Source organism: Osmia lignaria, unplaced genomic scaffold (assembly GCF_051020975.1).
Source record: "Osmia lignaria lignaria isolate PbOS001 unplaced genomic scaffold, iyOsmLign1 scaffold0006, whole genome shotgun sequence".
Classification (NCBI taxonomy): Eukaryota; Metazoa; Arthropoda; class Insecta; order Hymenoptera; family Megachilidae; genus Osmia; species Osmia lignaria.
The window spans coordinates 4,286,473-4,314,167 of record NW_027478163.1 but is presented as its reverse complement, the minus strand read 5'-3'; positions in this window follow the sequence as shown (position 1 = coordinate 4,314,167).

Here is a 27,695-nt window from a genome sequence, read left to right as displayed (position 1 = left end):
TTTTGCCATAGCTCGCTTCGTTTCCGAGATATTTGCTGATATATCTCAAGGGAAGGGGCCTGACGGACATATTTCGAGATATTTCTTCTTCTTGTTGTTCTTCTTCTGCACAGCTAAGCTGGAGGTGGCATTTCCAGCTCGCAATAGTGCAGAGTTATCTCAAAGAAAGGGGCCACGGTGTTTCTGTATCTCTATTATGTTGGTGCGGCTTCCGAACTTTTAAATATCTTGATATATCTCGAGAACTACGCATCAGATCAAAAAATATCATAGAACATAAAAAGTAGGAAACTTAATTCTCTACAAAAAAAGTCTCTTAACATTTTGCCATAGCTCTCTTCGTTTCCGAGATATTTGCAGATTTATCTCAAGGGAAGGGGCCTGACGGACATATTTCGAGATATTTCTTCTTCTTGTAGTTCTTCTGCACATCTAAGCTGGAAGTGGCATTTGCAGCTCGCACTAGTGCAGAGTTATCTCAAAGAAAGGGGCCACGGTGTTTCTGTATCTCTATTATGTTGGTGCGGCTTCGGAACTTTTAAATATCTCGATATATCTCGAAAACTACGCTTCTGATCAAAAAATATCATAGAACATAAATTGTAATAAACAGAATTCTCTACAAAAAAGGTCTCTTAACATTTTGCCATAGCTCGCTTCGTTTCCGAGATATTTGCAGATTTATCTCAAGGGAAGGGGCCTGACGGACATATTTCGAGATATTTCTTCTTCTTGTTGTTCTTCTTCTGCACATCTAAGCTGGAAGTGGCATTTGCAGCTCGCACTAGTGCAGAGTTATCTCAAAGAAAGGGGCCACGGTGTTTCTGTATCTCTATTATGTTGGTGCGGCTTCGGAACTTTTAAATATCTCGATATATCTCGAAAACTACGCTTCTGATCAAAAAATATCATAGAACATAAATTGTAATAAACAGAATTCTCTACAAAAAAGGTCTCTTAACATTTTGCCATAGCTCGCTTCGTTTCCGAGATATTTGCAGATTTATCTCAAGGGAAGGGGCCTGACGGACATATTTCGAGATATTTCTTCTTCTTGTTGTTCTTCTTCTGCACAGCTAAGCTGGAAGTGGCATTTGCGGCTCGCACTAGTGCAGAGTTATCTCAAAGAAAGGGGCCACGGTGTTTCTGTATCTCTATTATGTTGGTGCGGCTTCGGAACTTTTAAATATCTCGATGTATCTCGAAAACTAAGCTTCTGATCAAAAAATATCATAGAACATAAATTGTAGGAAACATAATTCTCTACAAAAAAGGTCTCTTAACATTTTGCCATAGCTCGCTTCGTTTCCGAGATATTTGCAGATATATCTCAAGGGAAGGGGCCTGACGGACATATTTCGAGATATTTCTTCTTCTTGTTGTTCTTCTTCTGCACAGCTAAGCTGGAAGTGGCATTTACAGCTCGCAATAGTGCAGAGTTATCTCAAAGAAAGGGGCCACGGTGTTTCTGTATCTCTATTATGTTGGTGCGGCTTCGGAACTTTTAAATATCTTGATATATCTCGAGAACTACGCATCTGCTCAAAAAATATCATAGAACATAAAAAGTAGGAAACTTAATTCTCTACAAAAAAGGTCTCTTAACATTTTGCCAGAGCTCGCTTCGTTTCCGAGATATTTGCAGATTTATCTCAAGGGAAGGGGCCTGACGGACATATTTCGAGATATTTCTTCTTCTTGTTGTTCTTCTTCTGCACAGCTAAGCTGGAAGTGGCATTTGCGGCTCGGACTAGTGCAGAGTTATCTCAAAGAAAGGGGCCACGGTGTTTCTGTATCCCTATTATGTTGGTGCGGCTTCGGAACTTTTAAATATCTCGATATATCTCGAACACTACGCTTCTGATCAAAAAATATCATAGAACATAAAAAGTAGGAAACTTAATTCTCTACAAAAAAAGTCTCTTAACATTTTGCCATAGCTCTCTTGGTTTCCGAGATATTTGCAGATTTATCTCAAGGGAAGGGGCCTGACGGACATATTTCGAGATATTTCTTCTTCTTGTTGTTCTTCTGCACAGCTAAGCTGGAAGTGGCATTTGCAGCTCGCAATAGTGCATAGTTATCTGAAAGAAAGGGGCCACGGTGTTTCTGTATCTCTATTATGTTGGTGCGGCTTCGGAACTTTTAAATATCTCGATGTATCTCGAAAACTACGCTTCTGATCAAAAAATATCATAGAACATAAATTGTAGGAAACATAATTCTCTACAAAAAAGGTCTCTTAACATTTTGCCATAGCTCGCTTCGTTTCCGAGATATTTGCAGATTTATCTCAAGGGAAGGGGCCTGACGGACATATTTCGAGATATTTCTTCTTCTTGTTGTTCTTCTTCTGCACAGCTAAGCTGGAAGTGGCATTTGCGGCTCGCAATAGTGCAGAGTTATCTCAAAGAAAGGGGCCACGGTGTTTCTGTATCTCTATTATGTTGGTGCGGCTTCGGAACTTTTAAATATCTTGATATATCTCGAGAACTACGCATCTGATCAAAAAATATCATAGAACATAAAAAGTAGGAAACTTAATTCTCTACAAAAAAGGTCTCTTAACATTTTGCCATAGCTCGCTTCGTTTCCGAGATATTTGCAGATTTATCTCAAGGGAAGGGGCCTGACGGACATACTTCGAGATATTTCTTCTTCTTGTTGTTCTTCTTCTGCACAGCTAAGCTGGAAGTGGCATTTGCGGCTCGCACTAGTGCAGAGTTATCTCAAAGAAAGGGGCCACGGTGTTTCTGTATCTCTATTATGTTGGTGCGGCTTCGGAACTTTTAAATATCTCGATATATCTCGAAAACTACGCTTCTGATCAAAAAATGTCATAGAACATAAATTGTAGGAAACAGAATTCTCTACAAAAAAGGTCTCTTAACATTTTGCCATAGCTCGCTTCGTTTCCGAGATATTTGCAGATATATCTCAAGGGAAGGGGCCTGACGGACATATTTCGAGATATTTCTTCTTCTTGTTGTTCTTCTTCTGCACAGCTAAGCTGGAAGTGGCATTTGCGGCTCGCACTAGTGCAGAGTTATCTCAAAGAAAGGGGCCACGGTGTTTCTGTATCTCTATTATGTTGGTGCGGCTTCGGAACTTTTAAATATCTCGATGTATCTCGAAAACTACGCTTCTGATCAAAAAATATCATAGAACATAAATTGTAGGAAACATAATTCTCTACAAAAAAGGTCTCTTAACATTTTGCCATAGCTCGCTTCGTTTCCGAGATATTTGCTGATATATCTCAAGGGAAGGGGCCTGACGGACATATTTCGAGATATTTCTTCTTCTTGTTGTTCTTCTTCTGCACAGCTAAGCTGGAAGTGGCATTTCCAGCTCGCAATAGTGCAGAGTTATCTCAAAGAAAGGGGCCACGGTGTTTCTGTATCTCTATTATGTTGGTGCGGCTTCGGAACTTTTAAATATCTTGATATATCTCGAGAACTACGCATCAGATCAAAAAATATCATAGAACATAAAAAGTAGGAAACTTAATTCTCTACAAAAGAGGTCTCTTAACATTTTGCCATAGCTCGCTTCGTTTCTGAGATATTTGCAGATTTATCTCACGGGAAGTGGCCTAACGGACATATTTCGAGATATTTCTTCTTCTTGTTGTTCTTCTTCTGCACAGCTAAACTGGAAGTGGCATTTCCAGCTCGCAATAGTGCAGAGTTATCTCAAAGAAAGGGGCCACGGTGTTTCTGTATCCCTATTATGTTGGTGCGGCTTCGGAACTTTTAAATATCTCGATATATCTCGAAAACTACGCTTCTGATCAAAAAATATCATAGAACATAAATTGTAGGAAACATAATTCTCTATAAAAAACGTCTCTTAACATTTTGTCATAGCTCGCTTCGTTTCCGAGATATTTGCAGATTCAGCTCAAAGGAACTGGCCTGACGGACATATTTCGAGATATTTCTTCTTCTTGTTGTTCTTCCTCTGCACAGCTAAGCTGGAAGTGGCATTTGCAGCTCGCAATAGTGCAGAGTTATCTCAAAGAAAGGGGCCACGGTGTTTCTGTATCTCTATTATGTTGGTGCGGCTTCGGAACTTTTAAATATCTCGATATATCTCGAAAACTACGCTTCTGATCAAAAAATGTCATAGAACATACATTGTAGGAAACAGAATTCTCTACAAAAAAGGTCTCTTAACATTTTGCCATAGCTCGTTTCGTTTCCGAGATATTTGCAGATTTATCTCACGGGAAGGGGCCTAACGGACATATTTCGAGATATTTCTTCTTCTTGTTGTTCTTCTTCTGCACAGCTAAACTGGAAGTGGCATTTCCAGCTCGCAATAGTGCAGAGTTATCTCAAAGAAAGGGGCCACGGTGTTTCTGTATCCCTATTATGTTGGTGCGGCTTCGGAACTTTTAAATATCTCGATATATCTCGAAAACTACGCTTCTGATCAAAAAATATCATAGAACATAAATTGTAGGAAACATAATTCTCTATAAAAAACGTCTCTTAACATTTTGCCATAGCTCGCTTCGTTTCCGAGATATTTGCAGATTCAGCTCAAAGGAACTGGCCTAACGGACATATTTCGAGATATTTCTTCTTCTTGTTGTTCTTCTTCTGCACAGCTAAACTGGAAGTGGCATTTCCAGCTCGCAATAGTGCAGAGTTATCTCAAAGAGAGGGGCCACGGTGTTTCTGTATCTCTATTATGTTGGTGCGGCTTCGGAACTTTTAAATATCTTGATATATCTCGAGAACTACGCATCTGATCAAAAAATATCATAGAAGATAAAAAGTAGGAAACTTAATTCTCTACACAAAAGGTCTCTTCACATTTTGCCATAGCTCGCTTCGTTTCCGAGATATGTGCAGATTTATCTCAAGGGAAGGGGCCTGACGGACATATTTCGAGATATTTCTTCTTCTTGTTGTTCTTCTTCTGCACAGCTAAGCTGGAAGTGGCATTTGCGGCTCGCACTAGTGCAGAGTTATCTCAAAGAAAGGGGCCACGGTGTTTCTGTATCTCTATTATGTTGGTGCGGCTTCGGAACTTTTAAATATCTCGATATATCTCGAAAACTACGCTTCTGATCAAAAAATGTCATAGAACATAAATTGTAGGAAACAGAATTCTCTACAAAAAAGGTCTCTTAACATTTTGCCATAGCTCGCTTCGTTTCCGAGATATTTGCAGATATATCTCAAGGGAAGGGGCCTGACGGACATATTTCGAGATATTTCTTCTTCTTGTTGTTCTTCTTCTGCACAGCTAAGCTGGAAGTGGCATTTGCGGCTCGCACTAGTGCAGAGTTATCTCAAAGAAAGGGGCCACGGTGTTTCTGTATCTCTATTATGTTGGTGCGGCTTCGGAACTTTTAAATATCTCGATGTATCTCGAAAACTACGCTTCTGATCAAAAAATATCATAGAACATAAATTGTAGGAAACATAATTCTCTACAAAAAAGGTCTCTTAACATTTTGCCATAGCTCGCTTCGTTTCCGAGATATTTGCTGATATATCTCAAGGGAAGGGGCCTGACGGACATATTTCGAGATATTTCTTCTTCTTGTTGTTCTTCTTCTGCACAGCTAAGCTGGAAGTGGCATTTGCGGCTCGCACTAGTGCAGAGTTATCTCAAAGAAAGGGGCCACGGTGTTTCTGTATCTCTATTATGTTGGTGCGGCATCGGAACTTTTAAATATCTCGATGTATCTCGAAAACTACGCTTCTGATCAAAAAATATCATAGAAAATAAATTGTAGGAAACATAATTCTCTACAAAAAAGGTCTCTTAACATTTTGCCATAGCTCGCTTCGTTTCCGAGATATTTGCTGATATATCTCAAGGGAAGGGGCCTGACGGACATATTTCGAGATATTTCTTCTTCTTGTTGTTCTTCTTCTGCACAGCTAAGCTGGAAGTGGCATTTCCAGCTAGCAATAGTGCAGAGTTATCTCAAAGAAAGGGGCCACGGTGTTTCTGTATCTCTATTATGTTGGTGCGGCTTCGGAACTTTTAAATATCTTGATATATCTCGAGAACTACGCATCAGATCAAAAAATATCATAGAACATAAAAAGTAGGAAACTTAATTCTCTACAAAAAAAGTCTCTTAACATTTTGCCATAGCTCTCTTCGTTTCCGAGATATTTGCAGATTTATCTCAAGGGAAGGGGCCTGACGGACATACTTCGAGATATTTCTTCTTCTTGTTGTTCTTCTGCACAGCTAAGCTGGAAGTGGCATTTGCAGCTCGCAATAGTGCATAGTTATCTGAAAGAAAGGGGCCACGGTGTTTCTGTATCTCTATTATGTTGGTGCGGCTTCGGAACTTTTAAATATCTTGATATATCTCGAGAACTACGCATCTGATCAAAAAATATCATAGAACATAAAAAGTAGGAAACTTAATTCTCTACAAAAGAGGTCTCTTAACATTTTGCCATAGCTCGCTTCGTTTCCGAGATATTTGCAGATTTATCTCACGGGAAGGGGCCTAACGGACATATTTCGAGATATTTCTTCTTCTTGTTGTTCTTCTTCTGCACAGCTAAACTGGAAGTGGCATTTCCAGCTCGCAATAGTGCAGAGTTATCTCAAAGAAAGGGGCCACGGTGTTTCTGTATCCCTATTATGTTGGTGCGGCTTCGGAACTTTTAAATATCTCGATATATCTCGAAAACTACGCTTCTGATCAAAAAATATCATAGAACATAAATTGTAGGAAACATAATTCTCTATAAAAAACGTCTCTTAACATTTTGTCATAGCTCGCTTCGTTTCCGAGATATTTGCAGATTCAGCTCAAAGGAACTGGCCTGACGGACATATTTCGAGATATTTCTTCTTCTTGTTGTTCTTCCTCTGCACAGCTAAGCTGGAAGTGGCATTTGCAGCTCGCAATAGTGCAGAGTTATCTCAAAGAAAGGGGCCACGGTGTTTCTGTATCTCTATTATGTTGGTGCGGCTTCGGAACTTTTAAATATCTTGATATATCTCGAGAACTACGCATCTGATCAAAAAATATCATAGAACATAAAAAGTAGGAAACTTAATTCTCTACAAAAAAGGTCTCTTAACATTTTGCCATAGCTCGCTTCGTTTCCGAGATATTTGCAGATTTATCTCAAGGGAAGGGGCCTGACGGACATATTTCGAGATATTTCTTCTTCTTGTTGTTCTTCTTCTGCACAGGTAAGCTGGAAGTGGCATTTGCGGCTCGTACTAGTGCAGAGTTATCTCAAAGAAAGGGGCCACGGTGTTTCTGTATCTCTATTATGTTGGTGCGGCTTCGGAACTTTTAAATATCTCGATGTATCTCGAAAACTACGCTTCTGATCAAAAAATATCATAGAACATAAATTGTAGGAAACATAATTCTCTACAAAAAAGGTCTCTTAACATTTTGCCATAGCTCGCTTCGTTTCCGAGGTTTTTGCTGATATATCTCAAGGGAAGGGGCCTGACGGACATATTTCGAGATATTTCTTCTTCTTGTTGTTCTTCTTCTGCACAGCTAAGCTGGAAGTGGCATTTCCAGCTCGCAATAGTGCAGAGTTATCTCAAAGAAAGGGGCCACGGTGTTTCTGTATCTCTATTATATTGGTGCGGCTTCGGAACTTTTAAATATCTTGATATATCTCGAGAACTACGCATCAGATCAAAAAATATCATAGAACATAAAAAGTAGGAAACTTAATTCTCTACAAAAAATGTCTCTTAACATTTTGCCATAGCTCTCTTCGTTTCCGAGATATTTGCAGATTTATCTCAAGGGAAGGGGCCTGACGGACATATTTCGAGATATTTCTTCTTCTTGTTGTTCTTCTGCACAGCTAAGCTGGAAGTGGCATTTGCAGCTCGCAATAGTGCATAGTTATCTGAAAGAAAGGGGCCACGGTGTTTCTGTATCTCTATTATGTTGGTGCGGCTTCGGAACTTTTAAATATCCTGATATATCTCGAGAACTACGCATCTGATCAAAAAATATCATAGAAGATAAAAAGTAGGAAACTTAATTCTCTACACAAAAGGTCTCTTCACATTTTGCCATAGCTCGCTTCGTTTCCGAGATATGTGCAGATTTATCTCAAGGGAAGGGGCCTGACGGACATATTTCGAGATATTTCTTCTTCTTGTTGTTCTTCTTCTGCACAGCTAAGCTGGAAGTGGCATTTGCGGCTCGCACTAGTGCAGAGTTATCTCAAAGAAAGGGGCCACGGTGTTTCTGTATCTCTATTATGTTGGTGCGGCTTCGGAACTTTTAAATATCTCGATATATCTCGAAAACTACGCTTCTGATCAAAATATATCATAGAACATAAATTGTAGGAAACATAATTCTCTATAAAAAACGTCTCTTAACATTTTGTCATAGCTCGCTTCGTTTCCGAGATATTTGCAGATTCAGCTCAAAGGAACTGGCCTGACGGACATATTTCGAGATATTTCTTCTTCTTGTTGTTCTTCCTCTGCACAGCTAAGCTGGAAGTGGCATTTGCAGCTCGCAATAGTGCAGAGTTATCTCAAAGAAAGGGGCCACGGTGTTTCTGTATCTCTATTATGTTGGTGCGGCTTCGGAACTTTTAAATATCTTGATATATCTCGAGAACTACGCATCAGATCAAAAAATATCATAGAACATAAAAAGTAGGAAACTTAATTCTCTACAAAAAAAGTCTCTTAACATTTTGCCATAGCTCTCTTCGTTTCCGAGATATTTGCAGATTTATCTCAAGGGAAGGGGCCTGACGGACATACTTCGAGATATTTCTTCTTCTTGTTGTTCTTCTGCACAGCTAAGCTGGAAGTGGCATTTGCAGCTCGCAATAGTGCATAGTTATCTGAAAGAAAGGGGCCACGGTGTTTCTGTATCTCTATTATGTTGGTGCGGCTTCGGAACTTTTAAATATCTTGATATATCTCGAGAACTACGCATCTGATCAAAAAATATCATAGAACATAAAAAGTAGGAAACTTAATTCTCTACAAAAGAGGTCTCTTAACATTTTGCCATAGCTCGCTTCGTTTCCGAGATATTTGCAGATTTATCTCACGGGAAGGGGCCTAACGGACATATTTCGAGATATTTCTTCTTCTTGTTGTTCTTCTTCTGCACAGCTAAACTGGAAGTGGCATTTCCAGCTCGCAATAGTGCAGAGTTATCTCAAAGAAAGGGGCCACGGTGTTTCTGTATCCCTATTATGTTGGTGCGGCTTCGGAACTTTTAAATATCTCGATATATCTCGAAAACTACGCTTCTGATCAAAAAATATCATAGAACATAAATTGTAGGAAACATAATTCTCTATAAAAAACGTCTCTTAACATTTTGTCATAGCTCGCTTCGTTTCCGAGATATTTGCAGATTCAGCTCAAAGGAACTGGCCTGACGGACATATTTCGAGATATTTCTTCTTCTTGTTGTTCTTCCTCTGCACAGCTAAGCTGGAAGTGGCATTTGCAGCTCGCAATAGTGCAGAGTTATCTCAAAGAAAGGGGCCACGGTGTTTCTGTATCTCTATTATGTTGGTGCGGCTTCGGAACTTTTAAATATCTTGATATATCTCGAGAACTACGCATCTGATCAAAAAATATCATAGAACATAAAAAGTAGGAAACTTAATTCTCTACAAAAAAGGTCTCTTAACATTTTGCCATAGCTCGCTTCGTTTCCGAGATATTTGCAGATTTATCTCAAGGGAAGGGGCCTGACGGACATATTTCGAGATATTTCTTCTTCTTGTTGTTCTTCTTCTGCACAGGTAAGCTGGAAGGGGCATTTGCGGCTCGTACTAGTGCAGAGTTATCTCAAAGAAAGGGGCCACGGTGTTTCTGTATCTCTATTATGTTGGTGCGGCTTCGGAACTTTTAAATATCTCGATGTATCTCGAAAACTACGCTTCTGATCAAAAAATATCATAGAACATAAATTGTAGGAAACATAATTCTCTACAAAAAAGGTCTCTTAACATTTTGCCATAGCTCGCTTCGTTTCCGAGGTTTTTGCTGATATATCTCAAGGGAAGGGGCCTGACGGACATATTTCGAGATATTTCTTCTTCTTGTTGTTCTTCTTCTGCACAGCTAAGCTGGAAGTGGCATTTCCAGCTCGCAATAGTGCAGAGTTATCTCAAAGAAAGGGGCCACGGTGTTTCTGTATCTCTATTATATTGGTGCGGCTTCGGAACTTTTAAATATCTTGATATATCTCGAGAACTACGCATCAGATCAAAAAATATCATAGAACATAAAAAGTAGGAAACTTAATTCTCTACAAAAAATGTCTCTTAACATTTTGCCATAGCTCTCTTCGTTTCCGAGATATTTGCAGATTTATCTCAAGGGAAGGGGCCTGACGGACATATTTCGAGATATTTCTTCTTCTTGTTGTTCTTCTGCACAGCTAAGCTGGAAGTGGCATTTGCAGCTCGCAATAGTGCATAGTTATCTGAAAGAAAGGGGCCACGGTGTTTCTGTATCTCTATTATGTTGGTGCGGCTTCGGAACTTTTAAATATCCTGATATATCTCGAGAACTACGCATCTGATCAAAAAATATCATAGAAGATAAAAAGTAGGAAACTTAATTCTCTACACAAAAGGTCTCTTCACATTTTGCCATAGCTCGCTTCGTTTCCGAGATATGTGCAGATTTATCTCAAGGGAAGGGGCCTGACGGACATATTTCGAGATATTTCTTCTTCTTGTTGTTCTTCTTCTGCACAGCTAAGCTGGAAGTGGCATTTGCGGCTCGCACTAGTGCAGAGTTATCTCAAAGAAAGGGGCCACGGTGTTTCTGTATCTCTATTATGTTGGTGCGGCTTCGGAACTTTTAAATATCTCGATATATCTCGAAAACTACGCTTCTGATCAAAATATATCATAGAACATAAATTGTAGGAAACATAATTCTCTATAAAAAACGTCTCTTAACATTTTGTCATAGCTCGCTTCGTTTCCGAGATATTTGCAGATTCAGCTCAAAGGAACTGGCCTGACGGACATATTTCGAGATATTTCTTCTTCTTGTTGTTCTTCCTCTGCACAGCTAAGCTGGAAGTGGCATTTGCAGCTCGCAATAGTGCAGAGTTATCTCAAAGAAAGGGGCCACGGTGTTTCTGTATCTCTATTATGTTGGTGCGGCTTCGGAACTTTTAAATATCTTGATATATCTCGAGAACTACGCATCTGATCAAAAAATATCATAGAACATAAAAAGTAGGAAACTTAATTCTCTACAAAAAAGGTCTCTTAACATTTTGCCATAGCTCGCTTCGTTTCCGAGATATTTGCAGATTTATCTCAAGGGAAGGGGCCTGACGGACATATTTCGAGATATTTCTTCTTCTTGTTGTTCTTCTTCTGCACAGCTAAGCTGGAAGTGGCATTTGCGGCTCGCACTAGTGCAGAGTTATCTCAAAGAAAGGGGCCACGGTGTTTCTGTATCTCTATTATGTTGGTGCGGCTTCGGAACTTTTAAATATCTCGATATATCTCGAAAACTACGCTTCTGATCAAAAAATGTCATAGAACATAAATTGTAGGAAACAGAATTCTCTACAAAAAAGGTCTCTTAACATTTTGCCATAGCTCGCTTCGTTTCCGAGATATTTGCAGATATATCTCAAGGGAAGGGGCCTGACGGACATATTTCGAGATATTTCTTCTTCTTGTTGTTCTTCTTCTGCACAGCTAAGCTGGAAGTGGCATTTGCGGCTCGCACTAGTGCAGAGTTATCTCAAAGAAAGGGGCCACGGTGTTTCTGTATCTCTATTATGTTGGTGCGGCTTCGGAACTTTTAAATATCTCGATGTATCTCGAAAACTACGCTTCTGATCAAAAAATATCATAGAACATAAATTGTAGGAAACATAATTCTCTACAAAAAAGGTCTCTTAACATTTTGCCATAGCTCGCTTCGTTTCCGAGATATTTGCTGATATATCTCAAGGGAAGGGGCCTGACGGACATATTTCGAGATATTTCTTCTTCTTGTTGTTCTTCTGCACAGCTAAGCTGGAAGTGGCATTTGCAGCTCGCAATAGTGCATAGTTATCTGAAAGAAAGGGGCCACGGTGTTTCTGTATCTCTATTATGTTGGTGCGGCTTCGGAACTTTTAAATATCTTGATATATCTCGAGAACTACGCATCAGATGAAAAAATATCATAGAACATAAAAAGTAGGAAACTTAATTCTCTACAAAAAATGTCTCTTAACATTTTGCCATAGCTCTCTTCGTTTCCGAGATATTTGCAGATTTATCTCAAGGGAAGGGGCCTGACGGACATATTTCGAGATATTTCTTCTTCTTGTTGTTCTTCTGCACAGCTAAGCTGGAAGTGGCATTTGCAGCTCGCAATAGTGCAGAGTTATCTGAAAGAAAGGGGCCACGGTGTTTCTGTATCTCTATTATGTTGGTGCGGCTTCGGAACTTTTAAATATCTTGATATATCTCGAGAACTACGCATCTGATCAAAAAATATCATAGAACATAAAAAGTAGGAAACTTAATTCTCTACAAAAAAGGTCTCTTAACATTTTGCCATAGCTCTCTTCGTTTCCGAGATATTTGCAGATTTATCTCAAGGGAAGGGGCCTGACGGACATATTTCGAGATATTTCTACTTCTTGTTGTTCTTCTTCTGCACAGCTAAGCTGGAAGTGGCATTTGCAGCTCGCAATAGTGCAGAGTTATCTCAAAGAAAGGGGCCACGGTGTTTCTGTATCTCTATTATGTTGGTGCGGCTTCGGAACTTTTAAATATCTTGATATATCTCGAGAACTACGGGTCTGATCAAAAAATATCATAGAACATAAAAAGTAGGAAACATAATTCTCTACAAAAAAGGTCTCTTAACATTTTGCCATAGCTCGCTTCGTGTCCGAGATATTTGCAGATTTATCCCAAGGGAAGGGGCCTGACGGACATATTTCGAGATATTTCTTCTTCTTGTTGTTCTTCTTCTGCACAGCTAAGCTGGAAGTGGCATTTGCAGCTCGCAATAGTGCAGAGTTATCTCAAAGAAAGGGGCCACGGTGTTTCTGTATCTCTATTATGTTGGTGCGGCTTCGGAACTTTTAAATATCTTGATATATCTCGAGAACTACGCGTCTGATCAAAAAATATCATAGAACATAAAAAGTAGGAAACTTAGTTCTCTACAAAAACGGTCTCTTAACATTTTGCCATAGCTCGCTTCGTTTCCGAGATATTTGCAGATTTATCTCAAGGGAAGGGGCCTGACGGACATATTCCGAGATATTTCTTCTTCTTGTTGTTCTTCTTCTGCACAGCTAAGCTGGAAGTGGCATTTGCAGCTCGCAATAGTGCAGAGTTATCTCAAAGAAAGGGGCCACGGTGTTTCTGTATCTCTATTATGTTGGTGCGGCTTCGGAACTTTTAAATATCTTGATATATCTCGAGAACTACGCGTCTGATCAAAAAATATCATAGAACATAAAAAGTAGGAAACTTAGTTCTCTACAAAAACGGTCTCTTAACATTTTGCCATAGCTCGCTTCGTTTCCGAGATATTTGCAGATTTATCTCAAGGGAAGGGGCCTGACGGACATATTTCGAGATATTTCTTCTTCTTGTTGTTCTTCTTCTGCACAGCTAAGCTGGAAGTGGCATTTGCGGCTCGCACTAGTGCACAGTTATCTCAAAGAAAGGGGCCACGGTGTTTCTGTATCTTTATTATGTTGGTATGGCTTCGGAACTTTTAAATATCTCGATATATCTCGAAAACTACGCTTCTGATCAAAAAATATCATAGAACATAAATTGTAGGAAACATAATTCTCTACAAAAAAGGTCTCTTAACATTTTGCCATAGCTCGCTTCGTTTCCGAGGTTTTTGCTGATATATCTCAAGGGAAGGGGCCTGACGGACATATTTCGAGATATTTCTTCTTCTTGTTGTTCTTCTTCTGCACAGCTAAGCTGGAAGTGGCATTTCCAGCTCGCAATAGTGCAGAGTTATCTCAAAGAAAGGGGCCACGGTGTTTCTGTATCCCTATTATGTTGGTGCGGCTTCGGAACTTTTAAATATCTCGATATATCTCGAAAACTACGCTTCTGATCAAAAAATATCATAGAACATAAATTGTAGGAAACATAATTCTCTATAAAAAACGTCTCTTAACATTTTGTCATAGCTCGCTTCGTTTCCGAGATATTTGCAGATTCAGCTCAAAGGAACTGGCCTGACGGACATATTTCGAGATATTTCTTCTTCTTGTTGTTCTTCCTCTGCACAGCTAACCTGGAAGTGGCATTTGCAGCTCGCAATAGTGCAGAGTTATCTCAAAGAAAGGGGCCACGGTGTTTCTGTATCTCTATTATGTTGGTGCGGCTTCGGAACTTTTAAATATCTTGATATATCTCGAGAACTACGCATCTGATCAAAAAATATCATAGAACATAAAAAGTAGGAAACTTAATTCTCTACAAAAAAGGTCTCTTAACATTTTGCCATAGCTCGCTTCGTTTCCGAGATATTTGCAGATTTATCTCAAGGGAAGGGGCCTGACGGACATATTTCGAGATATTTCTTCTTCTTGTTGTTCTTCTTCTGCACAGGTAAGCTGGAAGTGGCATTTGCGGCTCGTACTAGTGCAGAGTTATCTCAAAGAAAGGGGCCACGGTGTTTCTGTATCTCTATTATGTTGGTGCGGCTTCGGAACTTTTAAATATCTCGATGTATCTCGAAAACTACGCTTCTGATCAAAAAATATCATAGAACATAAATTGTAGGAAACATAATTCTCTACAAAAAAGGTCTCTTAACATTTTGCCATAGCTCGCTTCGTTTCCGAGGTTTTTGCTGATATATCTCAAGGGAAGGGGCCTGACGGACATATTTCGAGATATTTCTTCTTCTTGTTGTTCTTCTTCTGCACAGCTAAGCTGGAAGTGGCATTTCCAGCTCGCAATAGTGCAGAGTTATCTCAAAGAAAGGGGCCACGGTGTTTCTGTATCTCTATTATATTGGTGCGGCTTCGGAACTTTTAAATATCTTGATATATCTCGAGAACTACGCATCAGATCAAAAAATATCATAGAACATAAAAAGTAGGAAACTTAATTCTCTACAAAAAATGTCTCTTAACATTTTGCCATAGCTCTCTTCGTTTCCGAGATATTTGCAGATTTATCTCAAGGGAAGGGGCCTGACGGACATATTTCGAGATATTTCTTCTTCTTGTTGTTCTTCTGCACAGCTAAGCTGGAAGTGGCATTTGCAGCTCGCAATAGTGCATAGTTATCTGAAAGAAAGGGGCCACGGTGTTTCTGTATCTCTATTATGTTGGTGCGGCTTCGGAACTTTTAAATATCCTGATATATCTCGAGAACTACGCATCTGATCAAAAAATATCATAGAAGATAAAAAGTAGGAAACTTAATTCTCTACACAAAAGGTCTCTTCACATTTTGCCATAGCTCGCTTCGTTTCCGAGATATGTGCAGATTTATCTCAAGGGAAGGGGCCTGACGGACATATTTCGAGATATTTCTTCTTCTTGTTGTTCTTCTTCTGCACAGCTAAGCTGGAAGTGGCATTTGCGGCTCGCACTAGTGCAGAGTTATCTCAAAGAAAGGGGCCACGGTGTTTCTGTATCTCTATTATGTTGGTGCGGCTTCGGAACTTTTAAATATCTCGATATATCTCGAAAACTACGCTTCTGATCAAAATATATCATAGAACATAAATTGTAGGAAACATAATTCTCTATAAAAAACGTCTCTTAACATTTTGTCATAGCTCGCTTCGTTTCCGAGATATTTGCAGATTCAGCTCAAAGGAACTGGCCTGACGGACATATTTCGAGATATTTCTTCTTCTTGTTGTTCTTCCTCTGCACAGCTAAGCTGGAAGTGGCATTTGCAGCTCGCAATAGTGCAGAGTTATCTCAAAGAAAGGGGCCACGGTGTTTCTGTATCTCTATTATGTTGGTGCGGCTTCGGAACTTTTAAATATCTTGATATATCTCGAGAACTACGCATCTGATCAAAAAATATCATAGAACATAAAAAGTAGGAAACTTAATTCTCTACAAAAAAGGTCTCTTAACATTTTGCCATAGCTCGCTTCGTTTCCGAGATATTTGCAGATTTATCTCAAGGGAAGGGGCCTGACGGACATATTTCGAGATATTTCTTCTTCTTGTTGTTCTTCTTCTGCACAGCTAAGCTGGAAGTGGCATTTGCGGCTCGCACTAGTGCAGAGTTATCTCAAAGAAAGGGGCCACGGTGTTTCTGTATCTCTATTATGTTGGTGCGGCTTCGGAACTTTTAAATATCTCGATATATCTCGAAAACTACGCTTCTGATCAAAAAATGTCATAGAACATAAATTGTAGGAAACAGAATTCTCTACAAAAAAGGTCTCTTAACATTTTGCCATAGCTCGCTTCGTTTCCGAGATATTTGCAGATATATCTCAAGGGAAGGGGCCTGACGGACATATTTCGAGATATTTCTTCTTCTTGTTGTTCTTCTTCTGCACAGCTAAGCTGGAAGTGGCATTTGCGGCTCGCACTAGTGCAGAGTTATCTCAAAGAAAGGGGCCACGGTGTTTCTGTATCTCTATTATGTTGGTGCGGCTTCGGAACTTTTAAATATCTCGTTGTATCTCGAAAACTACGCTTCTGATCAAAAAATATCATAGAACATAAATTGTAGGAAACATAATTCTCTACAAAAAAGGTCTCTTAACATTTTGCCATAGCTCGCTTCGTTTCCGAGATATTTGCTGATATATCTCAAGGGAAGGGGCCTGACGGACATATTTCGAGATATTTCTTCTTCTTGTTGTTCTTCTGCACAGCTAAGCTGGAAGTGGCATTTGCAGCTCGCAATAGTGCATAGTTATCTGAAAGAAAGGGGCCACGGTGTTTCTGTATCTCTATTATGTTGGTGCGGCTTCGGAACTTTTAAATATCTTGATATATCTCGAGAACTACGCATCAGATCAAAAAATATCATAGAACATAAAAAGTAGGAAACTTAATTCTCTACAAAAAATGTCTCTTAACATTTTGCCATAGCTCTCTTCGTTTCCGAGATATTTGCAGATTTATCTCAAGGGAAGGGGCCTGACGGACATATTTCGAGATATTTCTTCTTCTTGTTGTTCTTCTGCACAGCTAAGCTGGAAGTGGCATTTGCAGCTCGCAATAGTGCAGAGTTATCTGAAAGAAAGGGGCCACGGTGTTTCTGTATCTCTATTATGTTGGTGCGGCTTCGGAACTTTTAAATATCTTGATATATCTCGAGAACTACGCATCTGATCAAAAAATATCATAGAACATAAAAAGTAGGAAACTTAATTCTCTACAAAAAAGGTCTCTTAACATTTTGCCATAGCTCTCTTCGTTTCCGAGATATTTGCAGATTTATCTCAAGGGAAGGGGCCTGACGGACATATTTCGAGATATTTCTACTTCTTGTTGTTCTTCTTCTGCACAGCTAAGCTGGAAGTGGCATTTGCAGCTCGCAATAGTGCAGAGTTATCTCAAAGAAAGGGGCCACGGTGTTTCTGTATCTCTATTATGTTGGTGCGGCTTCGGAACTTTTAAATATCTTGATATATCTCGAGAACTACGGGTCTGATCAAAAAATATCATAGAACATAAAAAGTAGGAAACATAATTCTCTACAAAAAAGGTCTCTTAACATTTTGCCATAGCTCGCTTCGTGTCCGAGATATTTGCAGATTTATCCCAAGGGAAGGGGCCTGACGGACATATTTCGAGATATTTCTTCTTCTTGTTGTTCTTCTTCTGCACAGCTAAGCTGGAAGTGGCATTTGCAGCTCGCAATAGTGCAGAGTTATCTCAAAGAAAGGGGCCACGGTGTTTCTGTATCTCTATTATGTTGGTGCGGCTTCGGAACTTTTAAATATCTTGATATATCTCGAGAACTACGCGTCTGATCAAAAAATATCATAGAACATAAAAAGTAGGAAACTTAGTTCTCTACAAAAACGGTCTCTTAACATTTTGCCATAGCTCGCTTCGTTTCCGAGATATTTGCAGATTTATCTCAAGGGAAGGGGCCTGACGGACATATTTCGAGATATTTCTTCTTCTTGTTGTTCTTCTTCTGCACAGCTAAGCTGGAAGTGGCATTTGCAGCTCGCAATAGTGCAGAGTTATCTCAAAGAAAGGGGCCACGGTGTTTCTGTATCTCTATTATGTTGGTGCGGCTTCGGAACTTTTAAATATCTTGATATATCTCGAGAACTACGCGTCTGATCAAAAAATATCATAGAACATAAAAAGTAGGAAACTTAGTTCTCTACAAAAACGGTCTCTTAACATTTTGCCATAGCTCGCTTCGTTTCCGAGATATTTGCAGATTTATCTCAAGGGAAGGGGCCTGACGGACATATTTCGAGATATTTCTTCTTCTTGTTGTTCTTCTTCTGCACAGCTAAGCTGGAAGTGGCATTTGCGGCTCGCACTAGTGCACAGTTATCTCAAAGAAAGGGGCCACGGTGTTTCTGTATCTTTATTATGTTGGTATGGCTTCGGAACTTTTAAATATCTCGATATATCTCGAAAACTACGCTTCTGATCAAAAAATATCATAGAACATAAATTGTAGGAAACATAATTCTCTACAAAAAAGGTCTCTTAACATTTTGCCATAGCTCGCTTCGTTTCCGAGATATTTGCAGATATATCTCAAGGGAAGGGGCCTGACGGACATATTTCGAGATATTTCTTCTTCTTGTTGTTCTTCCTCTGCACAGCTCAGCTGGAAGTGGCATTTGCAGCTCGCAATAGTGCAGAGTTATCTCAAAGAAAGGGGCCACGGTGTTTCTGTATCTCTATTATGTTGGTGCGGCTTCGGAACTTTTAAATATCTCGATATATCTCGAAAACTACGCTTCTGATCAAAAAATATCATAGAACATAAAAAGTAGGAAACTTAATTCTCTACAAAAAAGGTCTCTTATCATTTTGCCATAGCTCGCTTCGTTTCCGAGATATTTGCAGATTTATCTCAAGGGAAGGGGCCTGACGGACATATTTCGAGATATTTCTTCTTCTTGTTGTTCTTCTTCTGCACAGCTAAGCTGGAAGTGGCATTTGCGGCTCGCACTAGTGCAGAGTTATCTCAAAGAAAGGGGCCACGGTGTTTCTGTATCTCTATTATGTTGGTGCGGCTTCGGAACTTTTAAATATCTTGATATATCTCGAGAACTACGCATCTGATCAAAAAATATCATAGAACATAAAAAGTAGGAAACTTAATTCTCTACAAAAAAGGTCTCTTAACATTTTGCCATAGCTCGCTTCGTTTCCGAGATATTTGCATATTTATCTCAAGGGAAGGGGCCTGACGCTCATATTTCGAGATATTTCTTCTTCTTGTTGTTCTTCTTCTGCACAGCTAAGCTGGAAGTGGCATTTGCGGCTCGCACTAGTGCAGAGTTATCTCAAAGAAAGGGGCCACGGTGTTTCTGTATCTCTATTATGTTGGTGCGGCTTCGGAACTTTTAAATATCTTGATATATCTCGAGAACTACGCATCTGATCAAAAAATATCATAGAACATGAAAAGTAGGAAACTTAATTCTCTACAAAAAAGGTCTCTTAACATTTTGCCATAGCTCTCTTCGTTTCCGAGATATTTGCAGATTTATCTCAAGGGAAGGGGCCTGACGGACATATTTCGAGATATTTCTTCTTCTTGTTGTTCTCCTTCTGCACAGCTAAGCTGGAAGTGGCATTTGCAGCTCGCAATAGTGCAGAGTTATCCCAAAGAAAGGGGCCACGGTGTTTCTGTATCTCTATTATGTTGGTGCGGCTTCGGAACTTTTAAATATCTTGATATATCTCGAGAACTACGCGTCTGATCAAAAAATATCATAGAACATAAATTGTAGGAAACATTATTCTCTACAAAAAAGGTTTCTTAACATTTTGCCATAGCTCGCTTCGTTTCCGAGATATTTGCAGATATATCTCAAGGGAAGGGGCCTGACGGACATATTTCGAGATATTTCTTCTTCTTGTTGTTCTTCTTCTGCACAGCTAAGCTGGAAGTGGCATTTGCAGCTCGCAATAGTGCAGAGTTATCTCAAAGAAAGGGGCCACGGTGTTTCTGTATCTCTATTATGTTGGTGCGGCTTCGGAACTTTTAAATATCTCGATATATCTCGAAAACTACGCTTCTGATCAAAAAATATCATAGAACATAAAAAGTAGGAAACTTAATTCTCTACAAGAAAGGTCTCTAAACATTTTGCCATAGCTCGCTTCGTTTCCGAGATATTTGCAGATATATCTCAAGGGAAGGGGCCTGACGGACATATTTCGAGATATTTCTTCTTCTTGTTGTTCTTCTTCTGCACAGCTAAGCTGGAAGTGGCATTTGCAGCTCGCAATAGTGCAGAGTTATCTCAAAGAAAGGGGCCACGGTGTTTCTGTATCTCTATTATGTTGGTGCGGCTTCGGAACTTTTAAATATCTTGATATATCTCGAGAACTACGCGTCTGATCAAAAAATATCATAGAACATAAAAAGTAGGAAACTTAGTTCTCTACAAAAACGGTCTCTTAACATTTTGCCATAGCTCGCTTCGTTTCCGAGATATTTGCAGATTTATCTCAAGGGAAGGGGCCTGACGGACATATTTCGAGATATTTCTTCTTCTTGTTGTTCTTCTTCTGCACAGCTAAGCTGGAAGTGGCATTTGCAGCTCGCAATAGTGCAGAGTTATCTCAAAGAAAGGGGCCACGGTGTTTCTGTATCTCTATTATGTTGGTGCGGCTTCGGAACTTTTAAATATCTTGATATATCTCGAGAACTACGCGTCTGATCAAAAAATATCATAGAACATAAAAAGTAGGAAACTTAGTTCTCTACAAAAACGGTCTCTTAACATTTTGCCATAGCTCGCTTCGTTTCCGAGATATTTGCAGATTTATCTCAAGGGAAGGGGCCTGACGGACATATTTCGAGATATTTCTTCTTCTTGTTGTTCTTCTTCTGCACAGCTAAGCTGGAAGTGGCATTTGCGGCTCGCACTAGTGCACAGTTATCTCAAAGAAAGGGGCCACGGTGTTTCTGTATCTTTATTATGTTGGTATGGCTTCGGAACTTTTAAATATCTCGATATATCTCGAAAACTACGCTTCTGATCAAAAAATATCATAGAACATAAATTGTAGGAAACATAATTCTCTACAAAAAAGGTCTCTTAACATTTTGCCATAGCTCGCTTCGTTTCCGAGATATTTGCAGATATATCTCAAGGGAAGGGGCCTGACGGACATATTTCGAGATATTTCTTCTTCTTGTTGTTCTTCCTCTGCACAGCTCAGCTGGAAGTGGCATTTGCAGCTCGCAATAGTGCAGAGTTATCTCAAAGAAAGGGGCCACGGTGTTTCTGTATCTCTATTATGTTGGTGCGGCTTCGGAACTTTTAAATATCTCGATATATCTCGAAAACTACGCTTCTGATCAAAAAATATCATAGAACATAAAAAGTAGGAAACTTAATTCTCTACAAAAAAGGTCTCTTATCATTTTGCCATAGCTCGCTTCGTTTCCGAGATATTTGCAGATTTATCTCAAGGGAAGGGGCCTGACGGACATATTTCGAGATATTTCTTCTTCTTGTTGTTCTTCTTCTGCACAGCTAAGCTGGAAGTGGCATTTGCGGCTCGCACTAGTGCAGAGTTATCTCAAAGAAAGGGGCCACGGTGTTTCTGTATCTCTATTATGTTGGTGCGGCTTCGGAACTTTTAAATATCTTGATATATCTCGAGAACTACGCATCTGATCAAAAAATATCATAGAACATAAAAAGTAGGAAACTTAATTCTCTACAAAAAAGGTCTCTTAACATTTTGCCATAGCTCGCTTCGTTTCCGAGATATTTGCATATTTATCTCAAGGGAAGGGGCCTGACGCTCATATTTCGAGATATTTCTTCTTCTTGTTGTTCTTCTTCTGCACAGCTAAGCTGGAAGTGGCATTTGCGGCTCGCACTAGTGCAGAGTTATCTCAAAGAAAGGGGCCACGGTGTTTCTGTATCTCTATTATGTTGGTGCGGCTTCGGAACTTTTAAATATCTTGATATATCTCGAGAACTACGCATCTGATCAAAAAATATCATAGAACATGAAAAGTAGGAAACTTAATTCTCTACAAAAAAGGTCTCTTAACATTTTGCCATAGCTCTCTTCGTTTCCGAGATATTTGCAGATTTATCTCAAGGGAAGGGGCCTGACGGACATATTTCGAGATATTTCTTCTTCTTGTTGTTCTCCTTCTGCACAGCTAAGCTGGAAGTGGCATTTGCAGCTCGCAATAGTGCAGAGTTATCCCAAAGAAAGGGGCCACGGTGTTTCTGTATCTCTATTATGTTGGTGCGGCTTCGGAACTTTTAAATATCTTGATATATCTCGAGAACTACGCGTCTGATCAAAAAATATCATAGAACATAAATTGTAGGAAACATTATTCTCTACAAAAAAGGTTTCTTAACATTTTGCCATAGCTCGCTTCGTTTCCGAGATATTTGCAGATATATCTCAAGGGAAGGGGCCTGACGGACATATTTCGAGATATTTCTTCTTCTTGTTGTTCTTCTTCTGCACAGCTAAGCTGGAAGTGGCATTTGCAGCTCGCAATAGTGCAGAGTTATCTCAAAGAAAGGGGCCACGGTGTTTCTGTATCTCTATTATGTTGGTGCGGCTTCGGAACTTTTAAATATCTCGATATATCTCGAAAACTACGCTTCTGATCAAAAAATATCATAGAACATAAAAAGTAGGAAACTTAATTCTCTACAAGAAAGGTCTCTAAACATTTTGCCATAGCTCGCTTCGTTTCCGAGATATTTGCAGATTTATCTCAAGGGAAGGGGCCTGACGGACATATTTCGAGATATTTCTTCTTCTTGTTGTTCTTCTTCTGCACAGCTAAGCTGGAAGTGGCATTTGCAGCTCGCAATAGTGCAGAGTTATCTCAAAGAAAGGGGCCACGGTGTTTCTGTATCTCTATTATGTTGGTGCGGCTTCGGAACTTTTAAATATCTCGATATATCTCGAAAACTACGCTTCTGATCAAAAAATATCATAGAACATAAAAAGTAGGAAATTTAATTCTCTACAAGAAAGGTCTCGAAACATTTTGCCATAGCTCGCTTCGTTTCCGAGATATTTGCAGATTTATCTCAAGGGAAGGGGCCTGACGGACATATTTCGAGATATTTCTTCTTCTTGTTGTTCTTCTTCTGCACAGCTAAGCTGGAAGTGGCATTTGCGGCTCGCACTAGTGCAGAGTTATCTCAAAGAAAGGGGCCACGGTGTTTCTGTATCTCTATTATGTTGGTGCGGCTTCGGAACTTTTAAATATCTTGATATATCTCGAGAACTACGCGTCTGATCAAAAAATATCATAGAACATAAAAAGTAGGAAACATAATTCTCTACAAAAAAGCTCTCTTAACATTTTGCCATAGCTCGCTTCGTTTCCGAGATATTTGCAGATTTATCTCAAGGGAAGGGGCCTGACGGACATATTTCGAGATATTTCTTCTTCTTGTTGTTCTTCTTCTGCACAGCTGAGCTGGAAGTGGCATTTGCAGGTCGCAATAGTGCAGAGTTATCTCAAAGAAAGGGGCCACGGTGTTTCTGTATCTCTATTATGTTGGTGCGGCTTCGGAACTTTTTAATATCTCGATATATCTCGAAAACTACGCTTCTGATCAAAAAATATCATAGAACATAAATTGTAGGAAACATTATTCTCTACAAAAAAGGTCTCTTAACATTTTGCCATAGCTCGCTTCGTTTCCGAGATATTTGCAGATATATCTCAAGGGAAGGGGCCTGACGGACATATTTCGAGATATTTCTTCTTCTTGTTGTTCTTCTTCTGCACAGCTAAGCTGGAAGTGGCATTTACAGCTCGCAATAGTGCAGAGTTATCTCAAAGAAAGGGGCCACGGTGTTTCTGTATCTCTATTATGTTGGTGCGGCTTCGGAACTTTTAAATATCTTGATATATCTCGAGAACTACGCATCTGATCAAAAAATATCATAGAACCTGAAAAGTAGGAAACTTAATTCTCTACAAAAAAGGTCTCTTAACATTTTGCCATAGCTCGCTTCGTTTCCGAGATATTTGCAGATTTATCTGAAGGGAAGGGGCCTAACGGACATATTTCGAGATATTTCTTCTTCTTGTTGTTCTTCTTCTGCACAGCTAAACTGGAAGTGGCATTTCCAGCTCGCAATAGTGCAGAGTTATCTCAAAGAAAGGGGCCACGGTGTTTCTGTATCTCTATTATGTTGGTGCGGCTTCGGAACTTTTAAATATCTTGATATATCTCGAGAACTACGCATCTGATCAAAAAATATCATAGAACATAAATTGTAGGAAACATTATTCTCTACAAAAAAGGTCTCTTAAGATTTTGCCATAGCTCGCTTCGTTTCCGAGATATTTGCAGATATATCTCAAGGGAAGGGGCCTGACGGACATATTTCGAGATATTTCTTCTTCTTGTTGTTCTTCTTCTGCACAGCTAAGCTGGAAGTGGCATTTGCAGCTCGCAATAGTGCAGAGTTATCTCAAAGAAAGGGGCCACGGTGTTTCTGTATCTCTATTATGTTGGTGCGGCTTCGGAACTTTTAAATATCTCGATATATCTCGAAAACTACGCTTCTGATCAAAAAATATCATAGAACATAAAAAGTAGGAAACTTAATTCTCTACAAAAAAGGTCTCTTAACATTTTGCCATAGCTCGCTTCGTTTCCGAGATATTTGCAGATTTATCTCAAGGGAAGGGGCCTAACGGACATATTTCGAGATATTTCTTCTTCTTGTTGTTCTTCTTCTGCACAGCTAAACTGGAAGCGGCATTTGCGGCTCGCACTAGTGCAGAGTTATCTCAAAGAAAGGGGCCACGGTGTTTCTGTATCTCTATTATGTTGGTGCGGCTTCGGAACTTTTAAATATCTTGATATATCTCGAGAACTACGCATCTGATCAAAAAATATCATACTACATAAAAAGTAGGAAACTTAATTCTCTACAAGAAAGGTCTCGAAACATTTTGCCATAGCTCGCTTCGTTTCCGAGATATTTGCAGATATATCTCAAGGGAAGGGGCCTGACGGACATATTTCGAGATATTTCTTCTTCTTGTTGTTCTTCTTCTGCACAGCTAAGCTGGAAGTTGCATTTGCGGCTCGCACTAGTGCAGAGTTATCTCAAAGAAAGGGGCCACGGTGTTTCTGTATCTCTATTATGTTGGTGCGGCTTCGGAACTTTTAAATATCTTGATATATCTCGAGAACTACGCATCTGATCAAAAAATATCATAGAACATAAAAAGTAGGAAACATAATTCTCTACAAAAAAGCTCTCTTAACATTTTGCCATAGCTCGCTTCGTTTCCGAGATATTTGCAGATTTATCTCAAGGGAAGGGGCCTGACGGACATATTTCGAGATATTTCTTCTTCTTGTTGTTCTTCTTCTGCACAGCTGAGCTGGAAGTGGCATTTGCAGGTCGCAATAGTGCAGAGTTATCTCAAAGAAAGGGGCCACGGTGTTTCTGTATCTCTATTATGTTGGTGCGGCTTCGGAACTTTTAAATATCTTGATATATCTCGAGAACTACGCGTCTGATCAAAAAATATCATAGAACATAAAAAGTAGGAAACATAATTCTCTACAAAAAAGCTCTCTTAACATTTTGCCATAGCTCGCTTCGTTTCCGAGATATTTGCAGATTTATCTCAAGGGAAGGGGCCTGACGGACATATTTCGAGATATTTCTTCTTCTTGTTGTTCTTCTTCTGCACAGCTGAGCTGGAAGTGGCATTTGCAGGTCGCAATAGTGCAGAGTTATCTCAAAGAAAGGGGCCACGGTGTTTCTGTATCTCTATTATGTTGGTGCGGCTTCGGAACTTTTTAATATCTCGATATATCTCGAAAACTACGCTTCTGATCAAAAAATATTATAGAACATAAATTGTAGGAAACATTATTCTCTACAAAAAAGGTCTCTTAACATTTTGCCATAGCTCGCTTCGTTTCCGAGATATTTGCAGATGTATCTCAAGGGAAGGGGCCTGACGGACATATTTCGAGATATTTCTTCTTCTTGTTGTTCTTCTTCTGCACAGCTAAGCTGGAAGTGGCATTTACAGCTCGCAATAGTGCAGAGTTATCTCAAAGAAAGGGGCCACGGTGTTTCTGTATCTCTATTATGTTGGTGCGGCTTCGGAACTTTTAAATATCTTGATATATCTCGAGAACTACGCATCTGATCAAAAAATATCATAGAACCTGAAAAGTAGGAAACTTAATTCTCTACAAAAAAGGTCTCTTAACATTTTGCCATAGCTCGCTTCGTTTCCGAGATATTTGCAGATTTATCTGAAGGGAAGGGGCCTAACGGACATATTTCGAGATATTTCTTCTTCTTGTTGTTCTTCTTCTGCACAGCTAAACTGGAAGTGGCATTTCCAGCTCGCAATAGTGCAGAGTTATCTCAAAGAAAGGGGCCACGGTGTTTCTGTATCTCTATTATGTTGGTGCGGCTTCGGAACTTTTAAATATCTTGATATATCTCGAGAACTACGCATCTGATCAAAAAATATCATAGAACATAAATTGTAGGAAACATTATTCTCTACAAAAAAGGTCTCTTAAGATTTTGCCATAGCTCGCTTCGTTTCCGAGATATTTGCAGATATATCTCAAGGGAAGGGGCCTGACGGACATATTTCGAGATATTTCTTCTTCTTGTTGTTCTTCTTCTGCACAGCTAAGCTGGAAGTGGCATTTGCAGCTCGCAATAGTGCAGAGTTATCTCAAAGAAAGGGGCCACGGTGTTTCTGTATCTCTATTATGTTGGTGCGGCTTCGGAACTTTTAAATATCTCGATATATCTCGAAAACTACGCTTCTGATCAAAAAATATCATAGAACATAAAAAGTAGGAAACTTAATTCTCTACAAAAAAGGTCTCTTAACATTTTGCCATAGCTCGCTTCGTTTCCGAGATATTTGCAGATTTATCTCAAGGGAAGGGGCCTAACGGACATATTTCGAGATATTTCTTCTTCTTGTTGTTCTTCTTCTGCACAGCTAAACTGGAAGCGGCATTTGCGGCTCGCACTAGTGCAGAGTTATCTCAAAGAAAGGGGCCACGGTGTTTCTGTATCTCTATTATGTTGGTGCGGCTTCGGAACTTTTAAATATCTTGATATATCTCGAGAACTACGCATCTGATCAAAAAATATCATACTACATAAAAAGTAGGAAACTTAATTCTCTACAAGAAAGGTCTCGAAACATTTTGCCATAGCTCGCTTCGTTTCCGAGATATTTGCAGATATATCTCAAGGGAAGGGGCCTGACGGACATATTTCGAGATATTTCTTCTTCTTGTTGTTCTTCTTCTGCACAGCTAAGCTGGAAGTTGCATTTGCGGCTCGCACTAGTGCAGAGTTATCTCAAAGAAAGGGGCCACGGTGTTTCTGTATCTCTATTATGTTGGTGCGGCTTCGGAACTTTTAAATATCTTGATATATCTCGAGAACTACGCATCTGATCAAAAAATATCATAGAACATGAAAAGTAGGAAACTTAATTCTCTACAAAAAAGGTCTCTTAACATTTTGCCATAGCTCGCTTCGTTTCCGAGATATTTGC